Source organism: Mastigoproctus giganteus, chromosome 4 (assembly GCF_048544385.1).
Source record: "Mastigoproctus giganteus isolate SK-2022 chromosome 4, ASM4854438v1, whole genome shotgun sequence".
Lineage (NCBI taxonomy): Eukaryota > Metazoa > Arthropoda > Arachnida > Uropygi > Thelyphonidae > Mastigoproctus > Mastigoproctus giganteus.
The window spans coordinates 159,877,298-159,883,297 of record NC_143578.1 but is presented as its reverse complement, the minus strand read 5'-3'; positions in this window follow the sequence as shown (position 1 = coordinate 159,883,297).

The following is a 6,000-nucleotide window of genomic DNA, read 5'->3' as shown; positions in this document are numbered from 1 at the left end:
GGAAAGTTGAATGCAATGTGCTATCATTGACAAAACTATGGATAGGATTTCCAGTCAATGGAAGAAGGTCATTGATATACAAGAGGAAAAGAGTGGGGGTCAGAACCGAACCTTGGTGGACACCGGCATTAGTGGAGAAGTTAGAAGACAGAGAGCCATCTACCGTCACCTTCAGTTTAGCGATCAGAGAGAAAACTGGATAACCAATTACTAAAAACAGATGGCAAACCATAATATGAAACTTATTTAGAAGACCTTTGTGCCGAACACGATCAAAAGCCTTTGAGATGTCAAGAGCAACTACTTGTGTTTCACCGAACCTTTCCATTGAATTAGTCCATAAATGGGTAACATAAGCCAGAATATCACCAGTGGATCGACACTGATGGAATCCATACTGGCGATCGTTCATCAGACGATAGGTTTCTATGTAGTTTAAGAGTTGGCGGTTAATTGATTTCTCCATTACTTTAGAAAGAGTAGAAGTAACTGCAATGGGACGATAATTGGATGGGAGGGATTTGTCACCCTTTTTAGGAACTGGCTGGATATGAGCAAATTTCCAAGCAGAAGGAAAAACACCTTTGGAATAAGAAAGTGAAAAAAGGCGGCAAAGCATAAGTAACCTTGAGTAAGTTCAGGAGCACAGGTTTTGAGAACAAGTGGAGAAATACCATCAGGACCTGGAGCTTTCTTAGCATCAAGATTCATCAAAATCCTGATATCCTTTTGACGGAAGACCACAGGAGGCATTGAATGGAGCGTGTTAGGAATGGTGGGAGGTGTTTTACCAAGATCATTAATACATGAGCTGGAAGAAAAATGGGATGCTAGCAGGTCAGCTTTATCCTTGGCTGAAGTGACAACAGAACCATCTGGTTTGGACAGAGGTGGGAGCAGAGATGGGCAAAAGTTGCGGCCAATAGCTTTGGCAAGAGACCAGAATGCTCGGCTGCCATTACGGTAAGAAGCAAGTTTTCTACTCTTAGCCTGTTCAAACTCTAGTTTGGACTGATTAATAACTGCTTTACAATTGTTGCGAGCTTTGGTGTAGGCAGAAAATGAAACTGAAGAATTAGAAACAAGCCAATTACGATATGCAACATTCTTCTCTTGGACAGCCTTAGCACACTTATTGTTAAACCAAGGTTTAGATAAAGGACGAGATTTTATAGTGGAGTGTGGGATAAAGGATTCCATTCCTGCAAGAATAATTTCACTGACACGATCTGAGCAAACGTTGACATCAGAAGTTTTGAAACAGTAATCAGACCAAGGAAAAGAAGAAAAGAAGTCTCGCAGGTCATCCCATTTTGCCTTCTTGTAATGCCAAACAACACAAGGTTGGGAATAGCCATGAGATAAAGGTTCCATTGGAGAAGAGACAATCACCAAGTTGTGATCTGAAGTGCCTAAAGGACCTCTCACTTCAACCTTGTACTTAGAAGGGTTGTTTGTGAGAAAAAGATCAAGCGTATTGGCTGTATGATTAGGATTTTCCGGTATTCTTATAGGTAAATGAACAATCTGTGCTAGGTCATTAGTAATTGCAAAAGCCTCAGCATCTCGACCTGCTGGGTTGGTGTGACTAGAAAATGGAAGCCAGCTGGAGTTGTGAACGTTAAAATCACCAAGGAAAATTACCTCACTGTTAGGAAAGTTGGACTGGAGAAAGTCAAGTTGCAAAGAGAGGAAGTGAAAGAGCTCCAAGTGATTAGTGGAGTTGGGAGAACGGTAGAGACAACAGATGAATTTGACACAATGAGGTAGATTTTAAGCCAGAGAAGATCAAAGAGAGGAGATTCCAAATTGCCAAGTCTCTGACAGGGAATATCAGAACGGACATATGCACAAGTACCACCTTTGAGGCGAAAGGAATCATACAGCAAATAATTTGGACATCTGAGATGAGAAGTAGTTGAATCAACTGATAACTGCGATTCAAGCAGGAAAAGTACATTGGGTTTGGAAGACTGCAAGTGGAAATGGACATTGTTGAGCTTAGAATTGAGACCACGTATATTTGTGAAATGAATTAGGAAGTCCTTGGGAGGTTTAGATCTTTTCGCAGATAAGCTTGCTCTATTATTTGGACAATTCATGGTGTATTCAATGGTAAGAAAAAGTGGGTGGGACATGCTGTATGAAGTAATGAAATTTTTTGATATGGCGTACATGTGGTAAGAATATACCCAGATCCTTGACATAACGTGGCCTCGACAATGCTCCCCGCAAACACACTACTCGGACTCCCTCCAGTCACTATCTGGCAGAGTAGAGGTAGCAATATTATACACTAGCTGATCCGGAAGCCTCCTAGAGGGTTCCAGTAGGTTTGGTCCGGTGTACTATCTAGCGGCCTGCCTGCCTGCGAACACCGTTTTAGAGCTGTACCCTCGAAATGTAAGGAATATTGGATCTCGCCACGACATTCATCATAGCCTCAAAAATCATCAATCATACTGCATGATGGAAGAGATAGGGAATGGTTGGCCGGAACTTAGCTCTAGAGACTAAACATGGGTTCCACCACTTCAAGCCTCCAATAAGCAAAGTGGTGGTATTTTAGATGCAATATTTATGATAAAGCAGATAATAGAAAAATCATTAGAGTATAATAGATCAATTTACATGTGTTTTATAAATTTAACAAAAGAAGTTTTTGATATAGTGAAATTAAAGATGTAATAGAAATCGTAAAGATATGCAAAGTTCCTCACTAGTTAATAGATGTTATTTGAGATATACATGCATCCAATAAGTGCATAATCAGAACATGGCAAGGAAAAGAAATACAGAAGAGAGGAATAAGTAAAGTAATGAAATAAGACTGACTGAGCTTTGCTCTTTTTAGCCTGATAATAGATGAAGTAAATAAAGGAGTTAGAATAAAAAATACAAAAATATATATAAATAAATATGCTATGCAGATGCTGCAGTGCTATTGGCAGAAATTGAAAATGATTTGAAAATAATGCTAAATAATCTTATTAAGAAAGCTAAAGAGTACAATACACTGGTGTGCAAAATTTAAGGACCAGTCAAGTTTTCAAATTTAGCTTCTCATAGGAGTGGTCTGGATATGGGAAAATCATACCAAAGGAACCTTGTGAGGTACAGAAAAGATGAAGGAAACAACACCGACACAACAACGGAAACAAAACGGTAAAGAAAGACTTCAAAAATGGCAACATAGCACTGGCTGCCACGATACAGATACATCACTGCCAAAGATGGAACAAAGAGAAGAGGTGGTGCTCAGTATGAGTTACGGCAACCACTAATGTCGATGCAAGCTTTGTACCGCCTGTCCATACTTAGGACAATGCTGTTGATAAATTCTTGCGGTAACATCATCCATTCCTTTGTCAGTACCATCCTCAGCTGGTGAATATTTTCTGCTTGATGTTGACGTGCCACTAGGCGTCTTCCAAGAGCGTCCTATATGTGTTCGATTGGATTTAGATCCTCGAACGGGCAGACCAATCCATACGAACAATGTCTTCACCTTTCAAAAGCATATAAACAGCTGCAGTGCGATGGGGTGTGGTGTTATTATCCATAATCACGAACTAGGGGCCAACGGCACCTCAGAACAGATACACATGGGGAAGGATTATCTTAGTATAGTAGCGTGCACCCGTTACAGTACCGCTTTCCGGTATCTGGAGTTGTGTACGTCCATCCAAGATAACGCTTTCCCAGACGAGAACATTTCGACTGCCATATCGATCCCTTTCAGTGATGTTTGCGGGGTGATACCGTAAGCCAACCTCTTGCCAGATTAGCTGAAGTCCAGAGTCGCTGCTGCGACTGAATCTTCTGTCATCAGTAAAGAGTACCTTAAGTAAAGATTTTGTGGTTGTAACCTTTACAAATAGTGTTGGTCCTTACGTTTTCCACACCAGTGTTTGTGAATATCCATAGGGTAACCCATTAACCTTAACAATAATAAAAGTATTGCTGAAATATGAAACGATAGGACAAGTAATAGTAGTATTAGAATGAGTAGTGGCAAATAATGCAAGAAGGAAACCTAACACAGCATCAGCAAAAAAGAAATCTTCCTATTTCGCCTACCCATCCCTTCCAATAGCGTGTCTAGTTCTTCCTTGAAATTATTCAAGCTATCCACTTCACAATATCAGCCCGAAATTTGTTCAGCAATCACCCACCTATTGGTTAAAGGTAAATTTCTGCATATCTGTTCTGCAATCATCCCTTCTCAATTTGTATATTTGCTTCCTCATGTTTATATTCTGAGGAAGAGGAAGAATTCCACCAACATTGAGCTTGGTCAGTCCATTTAAAGCCTTTAACCTAAATCAGATTGCTTTGCAGGTGCCTGGTATAAGTGAAGCCCATCCACTGCTCTCCCCAGGATATTTTTCCAGCAGGGTGGCTTGATGAAGTAGCCGGATGGGGAAGTCTAATACTTCGCAATATTGTAAAATTTTCTGTTATTTTTAATTGTGACTTAAACGATCTACAACAAAAATTAATTGCATAATTTAACATTATTCCTCCTATCTCATTGATCTCATTATCATAATATGTTCGAATTAATATTGATTGAGTTCAGTGAGCAGTATAATACGGTACCGCGGGAATCGCTTAAATTTTAGCCGGGCGGTCAGTTAAATTCACTGGGCAGTGCGCCCATTCTATTGGCCTTGGGAGAACAATATCCTCCTGGTAAGATCACCCTGTTCCCCTCACCAATCTCGCTACCCTTCTCTGCGCCACTTCAATAGCTCCACATCTTTCCTAAAATGAGTCCTCCAGACCCGTATGCAGCACTCAAGATGTGGCCTGACCATTGCCCATACACTAGAAAAATCATTTCCCTGGTCCCTGCTATCATAATTCCTATATATCATTGAACTAAACCCTATGTTTTGTCCTGACAGCCTGTCTACACCGTTGAGAGAACTTCATATCAGACTGCACAATTACCCTCCAGGTCTTTTTCATTCTCCACTACCCTGAGTGTAGTACTACACAGTTGGTACGCCAATCTGGGAACACTGCCACCCACCTGCAGCACCCTGTGCCTCTCAATGGTAAATCCCTACTGCGACTTCCCAGCCCAACTGCCGATTTCTTCTAGACATTTGGGACAATCCAGGCATTAGCAGTGCTGTTGTACACAGAGAAGTAAGATAATCGTCGGCCGTTCTTAGTGTTCTTATTTTTGGATTGGAGTAATAATAAATTATGAAAATTATATACTAATAATCTGCGAATTGATATATTGTCCAACGCAATAACAAACCTTTAGAAAATACTCCAGGAACATTGCTAACTTCTTCACAATGTTCCGGCCTTTTTCTATGTTCTGAAAGTGGGGCCTCCACTGTCTATGCGATTTTAACATGTAGCCGGAATTGCTATTTTCAGCCCAACTCCAATACGTCCACTATGTATGTTACTATTCTGTGCTGTAGTAGAGGGTACATGTCGTATACCCTCTGGATTTTTTTAGTTGAATAGAGTATACCTTCTGGTTTTTGAAAGACTTGAAAAATACAATATTATTAAAATATTTACTGAAAATTAAAAAATAAATTAAATAGAATTTGATTCTCAGCAATAGTAAATTTGCAACTGACACAACAGCAAAAATAAAATAAACAAATGAAAGAAATGAAAATGTTAAGGAAAATAACTAATAAAACATTAAGAGATAACAATAAAAACCAGTGTAAAATACAATACATTGTATCTTTTGCAGATCCAAGTGAACATTTGTATTTTTGTTCTGTTTACGTATAACTGGTGAAACCAAAGCTCTACAGCAAAATTAGACACTGGATTATGTGAGAATATATAAATAAAATAACGTCTCTTAATTCACGAAATGAAAACAAAACCAATTAGAGAATATTTGTGGGCAAAAGTACTTTGGAAGATTTGATTTCATTTAAATTTTAAAAAATAACAGAAAAATTTAAGAAAGTGTTAGACAGTATACTTGCAGAAGAAGATCATTACAGGATA